At 40.6% G+C, this 13354-nt stretch overlaps 1 non-coding gene across 1 annotated transcript; it reads left to right on the top strand.

The window, feature by feature from the left end:
- The first annotated feature begins 8435 nt into the window (after nucleotides 1–8435).
- On the top strand, nucleotides 8436–8507 carry TRNAV-CAC (transfer RNA valine (anticodon CAC)). Its single transcript has one exon. It is a non-coding gene; the product is annotated as a tRNA-Val (tRNA).
- The last annotated feature ends 4847 nt before the right edge of the window (nucleotides 8508–13354 follow it).

Here is a 13354-nt window from a genome sequence, read left to right as displayed (position 1 = left end):
CATTATCTTCAACAATGTCCTCTGCATTTCTAATCCACCGATCAAAATTTGACAGTTTACCATCAAATAACTCGTGTGGTTCCCTAGCTTGTTTTAGTGTGAAAACAGTTTTTGTGAAGGAATTGATTGTCCCGAGTATTTGTGATGTGGAGGTGGGTGTGGGTGTGGTAACGTGTAAGGAGGTTTCTGTGGGTTATCTGTGTTACCAGAATCTGTCAAAACAACTTTGTGTGACGTCGCCATTTTAGAAGGCTGGTTCCGTTTATAATAAGAGATTCTAGGTAAACTCCTAAGTACATATGAACCTTTACGATTACCGCGTGGAATTTCTTCGGATATGTAATACAATCTTACATAAAGTGTGTAAGTAATAACCCCCCCAAAATATCCAAAATATAATTAACAATATTGACCTAATACAAAATACATAACATGAATATTATTTGAAAATATTGTAATGAAATAAAGGCAATGAAAAGCTGGCATAACAGTATAACATATGAATACAAGACTCTGTATATGGGAGGTGCACATAATAGTATAACATATCAGTAATGGACTCTATATATGAAAGTAATCATCACTAAAAACAATAGTACCAATGTATGAAAACATAAGAAAGTATATATGCAAGAAAAACTGAAAACATATTAATTTGCTGAACTACAAAGATGAATAATCATATTCCCCAAAATATATAGATGTCTATATTTATAGACTAAGAACTAGTATCACACAAAAGAAGCATATCTCACAGAGTGAACCATTTTGACATATTTCTTATAAGAATGGGAGATTCGCTCACGAAGACGTCTTGGGTGTAGCGTAGCGAGGTGGAGACGTGTGCAGAGTAGCGGCTCGCTGAGTGTAGCGAGGTGAAGACTTGTGCAGAGTAGCGGCTGGCTGAGCATAGCGAGGTGGAGACGTGTGCAGAGTAGCGGCTGGCTGAGCATAGCGAGGTGGAGACGTGTGCAGAGTAGCGGCTCGCTGGGTGTAGCGAGGTGAAGATGTGTGCAGAGTAGCGGCTCGCTGGGTGTAGCTAGGTGAAGACGTGTGCAGAGTAGCGACTGGCTGAGTGTAGCGAGGTGAAGACGTGTGCAGAGTAGCGGCTGGCTGAGCGTAGCGAGATGGAGACGTGTGCAGAGTAGCGGCTCGCTGAGTGTAGCGAGGTGAAGACGTGTGCAGAGTAGCGGCTGGCTGAGCGTAGCGAGATGGAGACGTGTGCAGAGTAGCGGCTCGCTGAGTGTAGCGAGGTGAAGATATGTGCAGAGTAGCGGCTGGCTGGGTGTAGCGAGGTGAAGATGTGTGCAGAGTAGCGACTGGCTGAGTGTAGCGAGGTGAAGACGTGTGCAGAGTAGCGGCTCGCTGAGTGTAGCGAGGTGAAGACGTGTGCAGAGTAGCGGCTGGCTGAGCGTAGCGAGGTGGAGACGTGTGCAGAGTAGCGGCTGGCTGAGTGTAGCGAGGTGGAGACGTGTGCAGAGTAGCGGCTCGCTGAGTGTAGCGAGGTGAAGACGTGTGCAGAGTAGCGGCTGGCTGAGCGTAGCGAGGTGGAGACGTGTGCAGAGTAGCGGCTCGCTGAGTGTAGCGAGGTGAAGATATGTGCAGAGTAGCGGCTGGCTGAGTGTAGCGAGGTGAAGATATGTGCAGAGTAGCGGCTGGCTGAGCGTAGCGAGGTGGAGACGTGTGCAGAGTAGCGGCTCGCTGAGTGTAGCGAGGTGAAGACGTGTGCAGAGTAGCGGCTGGCTGAGTGTAGCGAGGTGAAGATATGTGCAGAGTAGCGGCTGGCTGGGTGTAGCGAGGTGGAGACGTGTGCAGAGTAGCGGCTCGCTGAGTGTAGCGAGGTGAAGACGTGTGCAGAGTAGCGGCTGGCTGGGTGTAGCGAGGTGAAGATGTGTGCAGAGTAGCGTCTGGCTGAGTGTAGCGAGGTGAAGATGTGTGCAGAGTAGCGACTCGCTGGGTGTAGCGAGGTGAACATGTGTGCAGAGTAGCGGCTCGCTAGCAGGAAAGTTGAGTGAGCGACAAGGGCTGGACCACGCGATGCTGACGTCTGGGATGTCACCACGGCTGATGATGACGCGTCTCTGGAGCGGTTGACAAGATGACCTCCACGTTGGTGTTGGCAGGATGGCTGACCTTGCTTGACACGTCTGGATGTGATGACAACACTGCACGGTGGTGGCGCTGTCTTGATGCCCTTGCAAGCGACACAGTGTCAGCAATGCAATAAAGGCGTATCTTCAATGCATTGAGGTACGGGTGATGGAGAACGTAGCCGGCCGTTGGTTCCGCCCTTAACGTCCACTGGAGCGAGCGCCAAGACTGTGTCAGGTAGGCTTGTATGACTGCTGCCAACGCCAGACGTAGAAATATGAAGCAGTTGTGACGGTCGTCTGTGGTCACGTGGGTTCTTACTTCGCAAGCCACCATTTGTAAGGTTGAGTTGATAGGAAGGAAATCAGGTCTTCGTCTGTGGTACTCAATGAAGATCAGGCGGCCTTTGTAGATTTATTACAACAAAACGTGTACGTCCATCTGTAGTACTCTGGGCTAAAGTCTTATGACACACTACGACACACTCTAGTGAACAGTGTGACGATGCTGGCCAGTGTGTCCCCTCAGGTCACACTGGCAGGGGTTATATTGGAGTCCGTCAACACCCATTCAACAACGTGTTCAAATAACAGATCAGCTCTTACGTGTTCAAACATCCTGATTAACAGTAGCCCGTGGGAACAGTGAGCCCGTGGCAACATGCATCTAACTCTATGTAACTCACAGTAAAATGATAATAACAAATACCTAATGAAAAGTTAATGGTAGTGTGCGTGTGTCTTACATGAGGACGTAAAGAATCAGGTACAAACATAATGGTTATTGTGATAAATAATTTGTTTATGATAAATGTGTATTGTGTTGCATTATGATAGTTGTTCAGAACCAAGTTCTTTAAGCCAGAATCCTAGAACATTAAAGATGAAAATAGTTGTGAAAAACACAAACATATACATAAGTAAACTATAGAATATATTTTCTTCTGGGTATCTGAAAAAAAAGAACAAAGAGCTAGTATTTCATCTTTTAACAAAATATTTACATCTATGTCCCTTTTCTTTCATCATCATTTCTTATGTTCACTTCTAATAAATGCCTCTTATCTAACATAAAAATTCTGTATAGGTATTTGATTAATGTTCTCCAACGACGCGTTGTATAACTCTTCGTTAGTGAAGTTCATTTCGTGTAATGGATCATGCATTACAAAGTTGTGTCTATCCACACAAGTGTTACACGTCCCAGGTAAAGATATATTCTAGAGATAGTGTATATCTAACATATATATGTGTTTTATAAATATTTATAAAAAGTTTTCCTGAGGGACAATACCTAAGACTTTCGTATTAAAGTTGATCAGTTGTAAGTGATCAAGCATTACAAAGGTGTGTCCATTACCACAGGTGCTACTGATCCCAGGTAAAGGTATTTCATCATCTTTGTATCTTTAACCTTTCTAGTTATAGATGTTTCATCCCTGATTCCATCCTCACAATCGATGTATGTGGTTTGTGTTGTCTTAACATATCATTAGTCAGTTGAAGTGGAGAACATGCTTCTGAGCCTAGCCACTCTACTCTGTCTTCCACATGCTATTCAAGAGGTGTTACCGGATTCTGCCCATAAGTATTTACGCCGGGAGTAACAAGTCACCTCTGGACAGCTTCTTCTTTTATTACTTTTGATGCTTTGAAAAATTTGGGCAACATATTTGGTTTTGTGATATTAATAAGGTTGTTAAAATTCATATCCTTTACTTGTCACTTGATTGAATTAAGTTCGTCAATTTTGATTGTTTGTGTCTTGTTGATATTGATATACATTTCCTCTAAAACGTATTTATATCAGTTCATATTGAAAATTTCATTACAGCAAAATAAACAAGTCTATTTTTCAAAATATAATTATTGGATCGTGCTAAAGTTTTGAAGAATATAAACTCATAACTTGTTTAAGACCTTCTAAACCTTGTGCTGATAATAACTACATTACTTTTCTGTAGGAAAAATCGTTTTAATGCGTAAAACCCGGATAAAGAAAATAGTAATATAAAATTTGATGGTATTGTGTTTACGTTGTTGAAGATATTAATGATTTCTACATGTAAAACATTTATGTTATCTGCAAAATAGAAATCTTTATGTTAGATATGTTAATTCTACCGGATTCACGTTACATACATTTCTGTACCCAGTGCTACAGAAAAGTTATGAGATTTTATTCATTATCATATGAGATAATTAGTTTAAATAAAATATTTCGTATATTTTCAATAGAAAACCTCAAGGAAAATACACTTTTGCCATGTGCATTCTATGGTAATCAGTGATAGGTTCATAGAACAAGTAAATGTGTAATTCATTTCTCGATGAGTAAATCCTTCGTCCATCACAATATACCGTAAGAGTGTCTAAGGCTAACCCTAGCTAGGGTTTACATTGTTGAACAACGTAATGCTTTTTGGTCGGTTTAGGTTTCTTAATTGTTGACTACAGGGACGAGTTTATAAGGAAGTGAGGAATTTGGGAAGGGTTTATTGATGTGTGCCGGGAGTGTGGTGATGATGAAGGATCAGAGAAAATATATTATGTCGGAGGTCAATAGATCCTGGTGCTCGACCCAGAACCTTGACTAATCGTCTATAAGAAAGTGGTTGTTTATGTTTGGCCAAGTCCCAGCTTGGCAGGGGCTCTGGTCTTATGACACACTGTTATCTGCCTTTATTTGTCACGTTTTTCTTTCCTTGGACTGAACTGATAATAACATTAAGAGTTAGAAATCTATCTAAACACACTATGCTATCATATAAATTCTATGTTTTGAATTTGTAAATGATTCCTAAAATGTACATAAGTCGATGTATCATTACACTTGACATATCTTTCAAGAAATTTATCTCTTCATTTTTGTCTATTTAACGAATTATGGCACGTGTCAGTGTGTCTGTCCCTCAGTACAGCAAGTCAAGCATTACTCCACCGTACAACAACTACAACATGGCTTGTGTCAGTGTGTCTGTCCCTCAGTACAGCAAGTCAAGCATTACTCCACCGTACAACAACTACAAGGTCACAAATGAGGGGACAAATAACATATAGGTTGGGTCACGGAAAATGCCTAATGAGCTGAGGAAAAGGAAGGACATTACATACACTGGCTTTATCAGTGAATCACTTTGTGATGGTTGTGAAATATTGGTCATGTGTAGAAGATGGTCCTTGTACATGGATCATGCTATATATTAGTTTCACAATATGTTATAATGGTGTCTTTACCTGGTGAACTGATATGTGATGTAATAAATGTGATCTGTCTTGTTCTATATTTCTCTTTGAAAATATCAACTTTAGATTTATATCAAGTTTTTCCAACATGCAATGAAATCGTGTCTGCGTGTTAAACAGAATCTTATGACATTGCAGGAAGATCTTAACAGGCTATCGTTGTACAGTGTACAATGGCCAGTGATATTCACCGTAGACATATGTTTACACTGTGTACACATAGCAGGCAAACTACAGTATCATCTTAAGATGTGGAAATAAAACTATCAAGGCAGGAGAAGGATTTAGGTGTCATCATTAGTAGAGATGTAAAGCCAAGACAACAGTGTATTAATGTACGTAATAAGACTAACAGACAACTTGGTGTCATGTGTTAGTAGCAAGAATGAACAGGTAATATTACAGCTATAGTTAGTCACACACCACTTACATTATGACCTACAATATTGATCACTGTATTAGAGTGTACAAACATTGAGCGAAGATGACAACATTGATAGCAAGCCTCAGAATCCTCCCTTATGATGAAGATAACAACACTTGTAATGGGCGATATGATAGAGGTTTACAACACCAGGTATGTTTACTGATGATGATGATGCTACATCTTACTTAGATTGTGGTTGTATACACAACTTCTCTCCTTCTCTTACCTGGATTTATCACAGTGGATGAATATCCCACTGAGTTCCATCTTGTCTTTAAGTTTCCTGGCTTGCCTCTGTGTGTGTGTGTGTGTGTGTGTGTGTGTGTGTATGTACAAGTAACTAAAAGACACGATACATACACATAAGATTAAGAAAAGGGGCAACACACATGACAGTCACAAAAGATGAGCTCACACACACACACACACACACACACACACACACACAGAGCGGCGCCAGGCTGGAGGCGAGGCATCGTGACGTCACAGGCAAGTCCCTCCCCCCGCCAGATCCAAACATGTGTTGTGTCTGGTGATGGCGGTTCAAGATTTCCCACATTTATATTGATCTTTACATTATCATCCACTCCCAAAGTCACCTGGCATTCTTGTGTTTCAACAACAGACGTGATATATGCAACACCAGGCAAACATTGTACCATTATCTGATAGGTTAATTGGTGCACAATCAAGAACCAGTGAATTTCATCGCCGCCATAAGTAAGTAAGGAAGGTGACTTTAATGATGATAAATACGACCTGGTATGGCTGTGTCTACACACTACCGCCAATTGGTCAACCTGGTAGGTACGAACATTAACCTTAAGGTGGCCCACGTAAACGCGAACTTAAAATCTATCCATTTAATTCTTTCATTCATTAATTAGCATTTAAACACCATCTTTTAAACATAAACCTTCCATTTGCGTTATCTTAACAAGTACTCTAAGATACGTCATACAAACACAAGGTTTAAAGCTGAAACTCGAACTTTTAAGTCCGTCAATTTAACACCTACTTTAGAATTAGCAAAAAATGCGAATTTTTAACTCCGCCAAAAAGCAGCTTGCGTATGTAATGCTTCATTTAATTGAACATTTTTAAAGTCAGTTAAATTAATGGTATCCTTTGATGTTCATCATTAAAACAAACTTATGAACTCTGTCTCTAGAACTAAGCACAAACTTTTACGTTCCATCATAGGAAATGAATCTTCCAAAATCTATCAAAATTCGTCACATAACGCGAACTTTTCAACCCTTCCATTTACCTGGGCCACTCTTCCCTGGCTGCCATTCATATTTTGTCCTTTTAAACTGTGACTTTATTACACTTTCATTCATTCATCATGACTTTATTACACTTTCATTCATTCATCATGACTTTATTACACTTTCATTCATTCAACATGACTTTATTACACTTTCGTTCATTCATCATGACTTTATTACACTTTCGTTCATTCATCATGACTTTATTACACTTTCATTCATTCAACATGACTTTATTACACTTTCGTTCATTCATCATGACTTTATTACACTTTCGTTCATTCATCATGACTTTATTACACTTTCGTTCATTCAACATGACTTTATTACACTTTCGTTCATTCAACATGACTTTATTACACTTTCGTTCATTCATCATGACTTTATTACACTTTCGTTCATTCAACATGACTTTATTACACTTTCGTTCATTCATCATGACTTTATTACACTTTCGTTCATTCAACATGACTTTATTACACTTTCGTTCATTCATCATGACTTTATTACACTTTCATTCATTCAACATGACTTTATTACACTTTCGTTCATTCATCATGACTTTATTACACTTTCATTCATTCATGACTTTATTACACTTTCATTTATTCATCAACTAGTTCGTCTCACTGATATTCCATTCATTAACTTCATTTGTGCATCTCATTGTTTGACCGCCATGTTGCATGTTTCCTCAAGGTTTACAATTCTTTGTGTATTTAATAATAGAAGATTCAATGATATTTCTCGTGGTACTGGAATTAGAGTTAATAAAGCCATCTCAGTTATTAACTCTAATTCCAGTACCACGAGAAATATCATTGAATCTTCTATTATTAAATGCACAAAGAATTATAATCTTGATATAAGTGATGGTCTATACAAATTGCACAAATTTAGCGTTGATAAAATTTGTAAGGAATTCATCTTGTCCACATAATTAGTTTATGATACGCTTGTTGTCTGTCTTGGACAATCACATGTTTACCAAATGGCGTCCTAGCTACGTCTCTTCGTTGTATATCAACTGACTGTTATATTTCTCTCTTGTGTCTCCCCTGATGATGTGGTTATTACATGAAAGTGCACTTGGGAACTTGTCATGTTTCATTTTCCCCGTGGACTTATAGGAATATACTTGATCACGCGCAAAAATGTGATCCTTTCCAATATATATATATGTATATATATATATATATATATATATATATATATATATATATATATATATATATATATATATATATATATATATATCCTTCAGTATGTTTACTTTCGATAATGAGGAACAGAAGAAGGAGCCAAGCAAGTAAATTTCGTCAAAGACATCTCTCTTTTCTTAACGCTGCCTCGCAAAGATTTTCATTAATTCATATTGAAGAAACAGACGAATTTTCTATTGTCTGGTTAGCTCAGTGGTAGAGCGTGAGTCTCACACACTCAAGGTCGTGGGTTCGAGACCCACACCAGACATATTTTTTGTCTTTTTCTTTTTTCATTTTGTCCGCATCACATGTGTGCAACATTCAGTATGTTCGTCCAACGTTATAGTGAAGATCTTCACAATAAATTGAGGTTTTCGACCTTATCTGAAAGGGTCAGGTCCACCAAGACGTCCTTGAAATCTTCCAGAAGCTTCTGGCGATCCTCCTCCAACTGCTGGGCACATCAGAGTTAACATGGGCCGGACATCGGTTGTGGAACGACTTAATCTGCTTCCGGTAGTTAGCAGGGATGATAATGAGGGCTCTGACCTCATACCAGGTCAGCTTAGTTCCAGTCTATTGCTTAGTTCCAGTCTATTGTTTAGTTCCAGTCTATTACTTAGTTCCAGTCTATTGCTTAGTTCCAGTCTATTGCAACTACAATAAAAAATTAAAACTCATTTCTTTATGGAAAATTGAGAGGAAAATACGACAGCAACATGGAGATTTACCCTGTGGTTATTTTGCCGGCTAGTCGGCAACGGTCGGTCAAACAGTATTTTGCCGTGGTAATCTTAGTGCTTTATATAGTACTATGTCACAAAATATGTTCTTGGGGGCGTAGCTCAGTGGTAGAGCACTCGCTTGGCATGCGAGAGGACCCGGGTTCAAACCCCGGCGCTTCCATTTTTTATTTGGAAAATTCATTGTTTTCAGTCTTGTACATGTATATATATATATATATATATATATATATATATATATATATATATATATATATATATATATATATATATATATATACATATATATATATATATATATATATACATATATATATATATATATACATACATATGTACATATATGCATATATCGTCCGATCAGGGAAGTTAAGCAACGTTGGGTCTGGTTAGTACTTGGATGGGTGACCGTCTGGGAACACCAGATGCTGTTATCCCTGGAGATAGGGAAGAAAGTATACTTGCCTCGTATTCCCTGCGTGTCGTACAAGGCGACTAAAAGGGGAGGGAGCAGAAGACCGGAAATCCTTTACTCTCATTTTCAATTTTTCAAAAGACGGAACAGAGAAGATATAAAGATATTGTAAAGATGTAACTAATATAAGATATAAGAATGAATGGAAGATACGGATGTAGCTGAAACAAGGAGTAATGAAGATTAAGGTGCAATGAAAATTATTCTGTAGTGAAGATGAATACATATGTTGAGATTTTGTATTGAACATCAAGAAGTAATGATAATGATGAGAGTGTAGTGACGATGAGGGTTTAGTTAGGGAGTGGTGACAATTGCCTTTACAATGATAATAAGGAGGTAACACAATGAGGAACACAAACTTTCCAAAGCTACGTTCAAGTCAGACTTTGAACCAAGTTCGGTAAACAGAAGGATGATGTTAAGATGAGAGTGTAGCGAGGAAGAGCATAGTGATGATAAGGATATTGTCAAGATAGGTTGTAGTGAAGAAAAGAATGTAGTGAAGATACGAATGTAGTAGAGATAAGGGTTAGTAAAGAGTGAAGTTTGTTCAAAATGATTATGTAGTGAAGATAAGAACTATTCTTAGTGAACATTAGGGAGTGCAATGATGATGGTATGGTAGAAATAACGGTGTAGTGAAGAAGAGGGTATAGTGAAGATATTATTTAGTGAAAATAAGCTAGTAGTGAAGATACACTTTAGTGAATATGAGGTTGTAGTGAACTTAACCTTATTGATCTGATCCCCCAAATCCTCCAAACTACGTTCAAGGGCGGATCCAAAGCCAACCTAAAAGGCTATTTCTCTGTGTATTGTTAGTGGTGGTGGTGGTGTATAGGTGTGTGTAATCATGTATTTGCACTGTATTAGGAGGGAGTTTTACACTCGTGGGGCCCCGTGTAAGTACGTTGTTTGTGTGAGCGGGTAAAATCTAAAGCCTTTCTTGAAACCAGCTTAGTCAAGATAAGGTCGCATGAAGATAAGGTTGTAGTAAAGATTATAATAATCCTTGCATAGTGAAGATATAGGTATTACGGAGAGGAGATGTAGTGAAGAAGAATATATTGAACACAAAAGGAATCAAGCTAAGTGCAGGGTCGGCCTACTTGCTTGAACTTACATTTCAGGTCAAAGGCATTCGAGTACATAGTATTCGAATAGTTATTTCCGTATCAGGGGCGATCATAGCCTAGCGGTAGCTCTCCCGCCCGTTGAACAGGGGTCACGGGTTCGATCCTGGCTGTTGGAGGTTTGTATGTTTCATGAGAGTGCTCGTTCATATGCACTTAGTTCGTACATATATATATATATATATATATATATATATATATATATATATATATATATATATATATATATATATATATATATTCCTATGAGTCCACGGAGAAAATGAAACACGATAAGTTCCCAAGTGGACTTTCGTGTAATAATGGCAAGCAAGTATGAAAGATAGAGTATGAAAGACAAAGACAGTGGACAAGTGTAATGTATTCTGTGTCCCTGATAACCATTTGATCTGACTCATTCAGATAAGGTCCAAAACGCCAGTTGTGAAGACGTACAAAGGATAATAGAACGGTGTACGTAGGTACGTACGTAGTGTGAGTATCTTGACTGATAGAAAGTATTGAAAGCGGCAGGAAGTAGTGAGATATTGTATTGTGCTTCGTACAAGACTGGCGGGCGACTCCGTCCTTCGTGTTGTGCCACACACAGTCTGGTGATTGTCGGGATGTGTAGCCATAATGTTTGATCTTATGACCATTAGTGATACATCATGTGATGTTTACTATCACAACATCGGCTTCTTCCTCCTCCTCCAGGAGAGTGGCAATCAGGTGGCGGTTATTGTGGTAGCCCGGCACCTGCAATTGTAAGATTTCAAGCAACATTGAGAAAATGGGACACATTATAAAGAGTTCCATAATTTCTCTAATTCTTCCCCAAATTCATGTGGACCTGCAACACTGAAAATGTTTAAATACCGCTGGTGTAGAGGGAGGGAGAGGGAGGCCTGGGATGAGAGTGAGGCTTTCAAGGATAGAGAGAGGGTCGGGATGAGAGAGGCTGAACACAAGATGTTTGGCCGGAGAGTGAGGCTTTCAAGGATAGAGCGGCTTGGGACGAGAGAAGCTGGACATGAGGGTCGCTTGGGAAGAGAATGATGCTGTGAATGAGACATAAACTTATGATAAGAGAAGCTCGACACAAGGAAGGGGTTGAGGAAACGCAAGGCTGTGAAGGAGAGAGAGGTTTGCTGTGAGAAAGGCTGGACACGAGAGAAACGCTTGGGATGAGAGTTAGGATGGATACGAGAGAGAGACTTCGGATGAGAGAGACTGTGAAGGAGAGATAGCCTTCGGATGAGAGAGACTGGACACGAGAGGAAGGTTTAGGGCGACAGCAAGAGTTGATACGAGAGATAAGAAAGAGAGAAGGAGACTGTGTGAGAGAGGTTGGACCCGAGAGAGAACCTTTAGATGTGAAAAATGCTTTGAAGGAAATAGAGACTTAGGGTAAGACACTGTGACGGAGAAAGATAATTGTTATAGAACCTAGGATGGACTCGAGAGAGGCTTGGGACGAGAGTCAGGCAGGACAGGAGAGAGAGGCTTGGGACGAGAGTCAGGCTGGATAGGAGAGAGAGGCTTGGGACGAGAGTCAGGCTGGACAGGAGAGAGAGGCTTGGGACGAGAGTCAGGCTGGACAGGAGAGAGAGGCTTGGGACGAGAGTCAGGCTGGACAGGAGAGAGAGGCTTGGGACGAGAGTCAGGCTGGATAGGAGAGAGAGGCTTGGGACGAGAGTCAGGCTGGACAGGAGAGAGAGGCTTGGGACGAGAGTCAGGCAGGACAGGAGAGAGAGGCTTGGGACGAGAGTCAGGCTGGATAGGAGAGAGAGGCTTGGGACGAGAGTCAGGCTGGACAGGAGAGAGAGGCTTGGGACGAGAGTCAGGCTGGACAGGAGAGAGAGGCTTGGGACGAGAGTCAGGGGCGGGGGGGGGGGGCAAATAAGAGTTAGGCTGGATACGAGAGAGAGGATTGGGATGAGAGTGAGGCTGTGAATGATCGAGAGGCTTAGGACCAGAGAGAGAGAGGCTTAACAAGAGAGGATCCTTGGAGGAGAGTGAAGTTGTGGAGGAGAGAGAGATGCTTGAGATGAAAGAGGCTAGACACGAGAGAGGCTTGGGATGAGAGTTAGTCTGGACGAGAAAGACAGGCTTGGGATGGGACTCTGGATCTAAAGAAGAGAAAGGCTTGGGATGAGAGAAGGTGGATATGGGATAGATCCCTGGGATGAGAGTTAGGCTGGACATGAGAGGGAAGCCTGGGATGAGAGTGAGGCTTTGAAGGATAGAGAGGCTTGGGATGAGAGATGCTGGACACGAGAGGAAGGTTTAGTGCGACAGCAAGAGTTGACACGAGAGATAAACTAAGGATGAAGCCAGGCCAGGCGCGAGAAAGGCTTGGAGTTACATAGATACACAGACCACACAGCCAGGTGGTCTGGCCTTAACACTACTTAACAAAATGTATTGCCATAACAGCGGTAGAAGAAACGGAGAACAAAGCAAAGGCTCCCTCCCCATCCTCCACTCCCTCCGGCAACACGCAGCACGGAAAACAGGTAGAAAAAATACCTTGCAGGATTAATATGGCGGAAGGAAATGTTTACATGAAAGTCATAAGGTAGAATGAACATGAATATGTCATGCATGCCATCACCAAGGGCATGCATCCCTTCACTTTCTGTTGTAAAGACAATAGTAAGGATAAACTTAAGCTCCAGCCTCCCAACTTACCATGACTATATCATTCCTAATGTTGAAGAATGATATTATAAGACTTACTCTTACAAAGCAGGTGACTTGGGTTAATCAATGTTGGTAT

The sequence above is a fragment of the Panulirus ornatus genome, chromosome 43, assembly GCF_036320965.1.
Source record: "Panulirus ornatus isolate Po-2019 chromosome 43, ASM3632096v1, whole genome shotgun sequence".
NCBI lineage: Eukaryota > Metazoa > Arthropoda > Malacostraca > Decapoda > Palinuridae > Panulirus > Panulirus ornatus.
Note: the sequence above shows the minus strand (reverse complement) of the source record. Positions and strands in the feature narration are given on the sequence as shown.